We start from the raw sequence: 9,367 nt of genomic DNA, 5'->3' as shown, positions 1-9,367 counted from the left end.
GGCGGCGGGGAGGGGCCGGGGCGGCCCCGCTCCTCCCGCCCGGCTCGGCGCCTCTCCGCCGGGGTCCAGGCTTAAACCCGGGGGCCGGGAGCTCCGCGTCCCGCCGACGGACCCTGCGGCCCCCGGCATCCCCTCTCCTTCTCTTTCCCTCTCGTCTCCCGCAGCCCCGACAGCCGCGTTAACTTCCCAGCCTCTCCCCTCTCTGTTTGGCCGGGTTTTCTTCCCCGGCTCCTTCAGCCGAAAACCCTTCTCCCTACCAGCTCCCAGATTCCCGGCCCGGCCTCAGAGCACTTCTGGAAAGCTCTGCTCTTGGCCGAACAGCTCTTCTCTTCCCCTACACCCCGTTACCTCGGCGGCTGCTCCCACTGCCTCTGATCCCCAAAGCCTCGGCCCTGCAGGACCTGAGAGGTGGGCAACGGCTCTTTCAACTATGGCTTTGGTCACCTGCTACATAAACTACTCCATTTTCAGTCAGAGTTTCCTTCGGGATAAACTGCATTTTGTATTTTCTTCGGTTTGGGGAAAATCAGATTCTTCAGAAATTCAGATTTCTATCTGAGTGTGTCCCAAGATGTCCATCCTGGCCCCACTCACTGAGCTCATCGGTCACACGCGTGCATGGAGCATTCCCTTTTGGTTTTGCTGACGAGCACCAATACACACACAGTCGGCACCAAGTACCTAAATCCTAAATCATGGACATTTGTGATTGATAAAGCACTGTGCCTATCTGTTGTTTGCCATCTTCTCAGTATGTGGCAGCCACCAACTGCAACATCTCCACTAAAGCAAGGGGGAATGGAGTTAAACTGAAAGAGAGGAGATTTAGGTTAGATGTTAGGCAGAAATTCTTCACTCAGAGAGCAGTGAGGCAACTGGCACAGACTGCCCAGAGAGCTGTGGGTGCCCCATCTCTGGAGGTGCTCAAGGCTAGCTAGGATGGGGCCCTGGGCAGCCTGAGCTGATGGGTGGCAGCCCTGCCAACAGCAAAGAGTTGGGACTGGGGGAGTTTTGGGTCCCTTCCAACCCATTCTTTTCAAACACTCGACCCACTTAGCCCACAGTCCCCTGACTTTAAATTGCTGAGGCTTTGGCCCATTTGGGTAGTCATTCGGATATTCTTCTTCTCTGAGGCTCTTGACACCTTTTCTACTCTCTTGTTATTCCCACACCATCCTGTCGGCTTTGTGACCCTTCTGAAATTGTCTCTAGTGACATAGAATCATGGAATCATTTGAGTCGGAAGGGACTTTAAAGCTCATAGAGTCCAGACCCCTTTAATGGACAGGAACATCTGCAGCTTGATCCTGTTGCTCAGAGCCCTGTCTGGCCTGACTTTAAGTGTCTCCATGGACGGGGCAACCTCCATCTCCCTTGGCAACCTGTTCCAGTGCTTCACCACACTTATCCTAAAAAAACCCTTTTTCCTAATATCCAGTTAAATCTCCCTCTTTTGTTTTGAAACCATTTCCTCTTGTCCTGTCTCTGCAGGCCATGCTAAAGAGTCTGTCCCCTTTATCCTTCTTATAGTCCTCTTTTAGATACTAAAAAGCCACTCTCAGGTCTCTCCAGAGTCTTCTCTTCTCCAGGCTGAACAGCCCCATCTCTCTCAGGAGAGGTGTTCCATCCCGTGGATCATTTTTTCTGGCCCTCCTCTGGATGCACTCCAACATGTCCATGTCTCCCCTGTACTGAGGACTCCACATCTGGATGCAGTACTCCAGCTGAGGTCTCACCAGCACAGAGTAAATGGGCAGGATCACCTCCCTGACCTGCTGGCCAAGTTTCCTTTGATGCAGCCCAGAATCTGGTTGGCTTTCTGGGCTGTGAGGGCACATTGCTGGCTCATGTCCAGCTGCCATCCACCAGTACCCCCCAGGACCTTTATGGCAGGGCTGTGTTCCATCCTTACATCCTGCAGCTTGTACTGATAATGGAGACCTATAACCCATGTAAGCAGAAGGTATGGTGCAGTCTGAAGCAAGAATTTCAGTTCCAGAGTGGTTTCCACTGTGCTCAGAATCCAAATTTACTCCCACCAGTGAAAACTGGTTTGCGAGCAACACCCTGCTCACCTATCCTGTCTCCTATGCAAACAAGGCTGATCCCAGATTCACCTGACAGGTGGTCAGACAGGTATGGAGGGCAGGGGCCTGAGACATCATTCAGCCCCCGTTTGGCCATTTCCCCACAGTCAACAAGCTGCCAGTGGACAGGCAGTGCGTTCAACTCTTCCTGACCCATTCTGCTCCACCTGCTATGCGGAACCATGAAAGTGTTAAAAAACAGTGCAGTTCTGCAGACTTCATGCACCCTGCCAGCAGCACGGCTGGATGGGGACCACATCAGGACAAAGGGTGGCAGGGCAGAGTTTGTAAGAAAGCAGGAGGTCAGCTCTGCAGCAACGTGGTCAGAGCACAGGGACTGTGATCAGCCTTGGTGCGAGGCACCAGACACCTGGCAACAACGATGCAGATTCTGTCCTGGGAATCTGAGACAAACAGTTGCCTCATCTTTGACAAGAACCTCTCCAACTCGTTGGGATCATTTCTGTTTTTAAGAGTGATATCCTGAGGGAATGAAGCTTATTCAGAGTGTATTCAAGTGCCCATGGTCCCCACTTTAGCAATATTTAAACCTTCTGGCAAACTGCAATGAATGTAACATAACAATGGGAGGAGACTCTCAAAGCTGGGAAGTTTTGACAAGCTTCTGTGGCAGGGCAGAGAAAGAAACAGCAAATCTTGGAAAAGGCTGCCCACAGAAGCTGTGGATGCCTCATCCCTGGAGGCATTCAGGGCCAAGTTGGAGGGGCTCTGGGCAGCCTGAGCTGGTGGGTGGCAACTCTTTTGGTGAATGAATGATTGAATGACCGAATTCCTCCAAAGCTTGTTAAGTGCTCCAGGAAGGAGCATGCTGGTGTGCCATAGCAATGCTCCATACAGACCTCTGAGGACAGTGCTCCTGAGGAATCCAGCTGGGCTTTGCACAGGCCCCAGTACATGCCCACACAGGATACCAGGAGTTCAGCTAATTTATGTAGGCGACTGCTCATGTCCAATGTGTCCAATAATCCAGCCTGCTCTTTCCTGTAATACTGAGTCCTCGTGTATTATTGTTATTAAAGGTTTAGCGTGACCTGGAACCCAGGGAAAGCGGCCAGCTTCTTTGATGCTAATGTGAACCACCAAGCAGGGTTCACCCGCTGTGGCCAGCAACACCCAAGCCTGGCAGCACTTAGTGGTCTCAAGAGGTATCTCAGCCTCGCAGGATTTGATAAGGAAACAACAAAGTTTCCTGCAGTGCTGTGTTTCAGCTGTGCCCGTCTGCTAAATAACAGGTGGTAAATGATGGTTTCCTTCAATTGTAGCGGTCTGTGACTACCTATGAAGTCACACAGTGACCTCAGCTCAGTCCTTCGCTGCTACTTTGTACTACTTCGGTGCTGTGAAGATGTTTTTCTTTCTAACAATAGAGAATAAAAACAAAAACAAAACCCTTTCTATTAATGCAGAGCTAACTCGCATCCAAGGCACCCTTTTTTCTGGCTCTAGCTACGAATCTGAAGCACTTTGCTGATTACAGTCCTTCTCAGGTTGTCCTTTGTTGTAGCAGGGACCTGAGGCTCGCCTTGCTGCTGCTGAGTGCTGTGTTGGCAGGAAGGATCCCTGGCAGAGCATTGAAAGGGAAAAGGGGTACCATGGGTCTCAGAAAAATTCCTTACGTGCAACTGAACGATGAGAGACAAAAGGGGGTGCTGAGGGTAAAGTGAGTTATGAGAAACAGGGTCAGGAAATGACTACTGTCCACACTTTAAGCGGATTCAAAGGTCAAAAATAATGTAAGAAATGACTTTAGGGAAGGGACCGGGCAGGTGGAAAGGTAAAAAGTGTATGAGTATCTCTGAAGGATCTGACACTTGGAGCCGTGTGCCTGGTAGCCAGTATCTTAAAGAAATCCGTCAAGTCAGAAGATTAGTGTGTCTGAAGAACAGCAAATGCAGAGAGGATGAGCTGCACCAAGAGGGAAATACATACCTTTATGGCATCAGCACAAGATGCGGGATGGAGGACTCACCTAACGGGGAAGATAAGCGTGTCATGGAGAAAGAATAGGTTGAGCCTCAGGGTGTGAGTGCTGAAGCACCACCAGCTGTAAGGGTCATGCTTCGAGATGTAAGCCAGGAGCATGAAGCTGAATGTAGGAGAGAAAGTGGGGCAGGAACAGGAGAAGGAGCGATGAGTGTGACATAAAAAGGTAAACCAATCCAGGCAAGCAAGGAGCCAATTACCTCTAACTCTTCATAGAAGGCAGTAGAAATACATTCTGAAAGTAAAACGACTGTTTCAAATGCAGATCCACAGCAGCTTTCTGCAGGTACACAACACCCAATTTAGCAACTCCTTCAGTACTGTGACAGCGATGGGCACTGATCTAAATATGTCAATATCATACACCTAAAAGTCATGTGATAGATTTCCCATGTCCATTAAGGCTGAGTCAAGCCCAGGATCAGTAGTACAGAATGTAAAGCACTCACACAAATACGTTTGCCACTTCATTGCCTCTAAGAAACTTGAAGCAGTGACTGCAGATTGCTTTACCCAAACTTTAGGAACTGAGATGGGAAAATTTTTTACAACCACAGCAGCTTTTGGTGTGAGAGGTTGCTGTCATTTAAAAGCATTATAATCACCTACTTCATAGAGCTACACAACACCAGCCCGACGTTGTTAACTCTGCAGTCTCTCTGAAGCTTTGAAACCCATTCATCCTGGACTCCTTTAAAACTAAAAGAAACACACCCTTCTTTTTTTTTTTTTTTTCTTAAGAAAAGGAGCCTTTGAAAAAGTTCATGAATAGTTGTTTACCCATGAGATCCGCATAGAGAAGATAATTATTACTAGATAAAAGATCACGAAGATATTTGACAGCTTTTTTCAACCTAAAGAATTACCAAAAAAAAAAAAAAAAGTGAATGACGAAAGCAACGTGACTTTCAGGATTGAAAACATCATTTCTGTAACAGGAAAAGGGAGAAGAGAATGTTAGTGCTGAAATGGTTGGGCTGCCATGTAAATCCAACACTCAGGTGGAAACCTCTTAGGCTTGTGATGTTCAGGCACATTAGTGCAAGGAGAATGGATGAGCAATGGTGGGTTTTTATCACTCTAACCAATAGTGCCAGTGTCAACACTTTCTCATAAAACTCAACTCAGCTCCTGCAGCGATTGATCAAACCCAAGGGTTCCCCCATACTTCTGGAAGCAGGCTTGGGAAAATACACAGTCCTGGCACCTGAAGCAGAAGCTGAAGATGACCAGAACAGTCTTATTTTCAAGTGCCATTTGAGCCTTTTTGATGCCGGGCTATTATTCTGGATTTCAGGAATGAATGTGCTGCCTGAACAAAGCCGCCACAGACCCACGTCCACTCCTGTGGTTGTCTTGACCAGGACTACTGCTATTACAGTCGTCTGAAAAGAAGTCTCTGGAAAGATGAAAGGGTTTTCCTTGGGTGACGAATCAGCCATTAGCCGGATTTGCTGGTTCACGATACCTGTGAATTTCCCCATCATCCCAGATGCACTGGGGGACTCATCTGACAGTGCATTAATACGATCAGTGGGAAATAACCATTTGTGAGGCATGTTTCCCTATTTCTGACATGCTATATCCCCACCCATTGGGAAAGAGCTGCCTGTTACCTTTACACACCATAAAGTGTGCCTTATATGCCTTATCCGTAGGCATCACCGCTGCTCATTTCAGTAACATCTGGACCAGAATGTGTATGACTCATTTTGTCCCAGCAAAGCATCATTAGGCTTCACATTTGTCCCCAGCGGCTTCAAGAAATAAGCTTCTGGATGCAAACACTCAACTGCGTAATGGTAAAGCCAAGTTCATTTTTCCATGCTGAAGGTAGACAAGCCCTGCTAATCCTCTCCTGTGCAAATGGCATTGCGTGGGGCCATTTACGTGCAATGAGGACAAAGTGAACAAGGAGAAGGCTGGCCTCGTGGTGAGCATGGTCTCCCTCTGCCCTCTTTCCTGGAGGAAGGCACTCGCCACAGCCAGCTGCTCGGCACTGAGAGGCCAGGAGCTGGGAGGAGGAGGAGCCCTCACCAGGGCTCTGCCAACCACCCTAACACAGGCTAAGTTTACAGCAATAAATCAGAGCACAAACATACTTCTGTACTTCACACAGGGTGAAATGCCCACGGCACTCTATCAAGGCCCTCCTGGATGCGCTCCACAGCAGCTCTCGCCCTTGTGGCTGACTGCCGAAGAGCCCTCAGAGCTCAGGGCTGTAAACACCCCCTGCCATAACAAGCCCAGAGCACGCAGGTTGGCAGCAGCTGACTGAGGAAGGCTTTTGGCTCTTAAGGCCACACGTCTCCCCTCCACGTGCTCAGCCATCCAGGTCTGTGGGCAGGGTTCCCGGAGAGGGGCAGGCCACGGCAGTGGGCACAGCCAACGCTGGGGCTGCTCCTTCCCTAGGAACCATCACCGAGGGTTATCTTCGGGCAGGGCTTTGAAAGAGTACAGTGGGCAGATGAGGTTGCAAGCTGAGAAAACCAAAAATAGTTTCAAACTTTCCCGAATTGTTTAAAACATGTTTCAACCGGCCCAGTCACGTGGGGCTTCCGCAAGGCCTTTCATGATTGCATCTCTCCACAGAAGTCTGCTGCTGCTTTAAAGAGAGACACAAACAAACAGACACAGTTTAACAGTGAACACAGATACGTGGAGAGAATAAGTGGGGAACATAACTGTGCAAAACACGGTGCTGTGTTTGTTTGAAGATGAAAACACTGCGCTCAGTTTTGAATCAGCCCTTCACTGCTGTTCCTGATGGAGGCAATAAAGGGTGCTTGATTACGTTCACCCAAGTGGGTGTTTTAAAATCCTCCGGTCTGTTCTTTCCAACAGCGTTGCACAGAACAGAACACAAAGCACTGAGTTCAGCTGGTGCTGTCAGGTACTAAGCCCACATGGAGAAACTGTGCTGCCCTGGCCAGCAAAAGTGGATCCATGACAGAGGCACAGAAGCTCCAGTGACCTGTTTGCTTGACACAAAGGACGTTCCCAAAGCCAGATGTCTCCCATCTCCAAAAAAGACCTGCTGTCCTTAAGGCAGAGAGCCATGAAGGGAAGCAGAAGGCCCTTCATGCCTGTTGTCCAACCCCGTTCCACACTGCTCCCATGGTCTGGTTGGCAAAGACTTGGTCAATGCTTTCCTTCTTACACAGCTCTTCTTCCTGAAGAGCTGTGGGACAGCCCTCCCCAGTGTAAATGCCATTTTATAAACAAATTAAGTCCATGGACAACAACCACATAACATCATCCAGCACAAAGCACAGCTTGTGTTTTCTCAACATTATTACACACGCTTGTTATAAAGCCATTTTTACTACGGACACCAGGACACCCACGAATAATGGAAAATCATTATTAATAATGTGGAATTTTCCTACCCATTTGCAAAGGCCTGCAGATGAAATTTGCTCTGAGCACCCTGATGTGGCTGTGGATGTCTCTGTTCACTGCAGGAGAGTTGGACTAGATGACCCTTAAAGGTCTTTTCCAACTAAAACAATGCTATGAATTTACTTTTTTAGAGACTCCCCAGAATAAATAAAACATAATCCTGCCCACACCTGCCCTACAGCTCCTTCTCCCAGCAGTAACTGTTTGTTCCCCTGACTGTGCAAAGGGTGATGCTCCAACCTGTCAGGCTCCAGCTTGTGAGCCACCATACCCCCACACAGACTAAGTGTTTGCTTCCCTCCCAGCCTAGCAGCTCCCCAGTGGCTGTGTCAGAGCACAGGCAGGGGCTTTGTAACACACCTGTTCTTCACTCCTTTACATAAACAGCTGGCAAGCAGCGAGGCTTGGTGAAATCATATGCTGCCAAATGCAGCAGCAGTGCTCTTCTGAGATGTGCAAATGGCAGTCTGTCTTGCAGGGCTTTGAGGCTCTTTGGTCCAAGTGTAACATTTGGGATAAGCATACCTGCTTGTTTGGTACTGCTGACTTCAGGCCCTATTGCTTCCACAGAGCCAAAGGAGGAGTTACAGACAGGGCATCTGGACAGCACTTTGACCACGTTAAACCTTTGGCAGTCTGACAGCATGCCTTGAGCTGCCCCCAGTGCAGCACCCAGGCCAGGACAAAGACAAGGATGAAGGGACCTGCACACAGTGTTCCCTGCGAACAACCACTGAACCAAAACTGGAGTAGCACTCACTCCCACCACAAAACAGTGGTCAGAAGTGGGACTTGGTCTGTTTTGTGGATTACTTTCCTCTCTATCCTGAAAGGACGTCAACTGCTGTTAAAACTTCACGTCAAAAAATTCCCACTTCACTCACTGGTGGGAGATGCTGCAGCAGCAAGCTCTTCTACACAAACACAAGCATGTTTCATGTCTCATCTGAGAAATCAGAGAGCTATCGGGGAGGGATACAGACACAGCACATCTCTAGACTGCGAATCAAGGTTGCAGATGAGGCTGGTCCTTTTCACTGCAAGCTGTGGGGAGCACCAGGACTGCCTTCCTTTCAATAAATTCAATTGGTGAGTGCAATGGAAAAGGCACATGCATCTAGCTCCAGTTTTCTGGGACACAAGGAAATGTACATCTCCACTTCATGATACTCACTTCCACAGTATCAACAGAACGCTCCCTTTTAGCTGTGAGCAGTCCTACATGAGACTAAAATGCCAATCTGACATTCTGAGCATCTGCTTCAAGCATCTACGTACCTCAAGCTTCATTTACACTTCTTACTTCATAAGTGCTAAAAGGTAAGGAAGTTTAAGAGCTGTGATTCATTCCTTGAGAGCAGAAGAGGGGCGGTCAGAAAGATGTTGAACATCTGGAGATTTCTGCACTAGGAGACTGCAGCACTAAAGCCCAGGCAGGCAGTGGACTCTCTGTCACTGGAGGTTTCTGACACAGCTTAGACAAACCCACCACGACCTGAACCAGCGTTTGCAATTTCCTCTGTAAATGGAGAGGGTGGACTGGAGACCGCCAGAGGCTCCTTTGGAGTAAGTATTTCTACAAAGGTGTAGAGGAGGGTGTCTTGTGTCTTTGCATTAGCCACAAAAACAGGCAAGAACATTCCCAGGTTGGTTACTACAGGCAAGGTCACTGGATTCCTCAGTGTTTTATTTGGAATGGAGCTGCTGCACCATTTGACAGGTTTTCATTACACTTGAAGTCGAACCATGTCTGAGGTAGTTCCTGATTAAGTTAATATCAAGTAATTCTTGTTTTACATCGTCCAGTTTTCCAATATACCACATTCCTGCACTGACATCTGGTAATTGCACAGCAGGATCTGAGACATTTTGGC

Source organism: Tympanuchus pallidicinctus, unplaced genomic scaffold (assembly GCF_026119805.1).
Source record: "Tympanuchus pallidicinctus isolate F22 unplaced genomic scaffold, pur_lepc_1.0 scaffold10, whole genome shotgun sequence".
In the NCBI taxonomy this organism is placed as follows: Eukaryota; Metazoa; Chordata; class Aves; order Galliformes; family Phasianidae; genus Tympanuchus; species Tympanuchus pallidicinctus.
The sequence above is the reverse complement of the archived record's forward strand: the minus strand, read 5'-3'. Positions refer to the sequence as shown.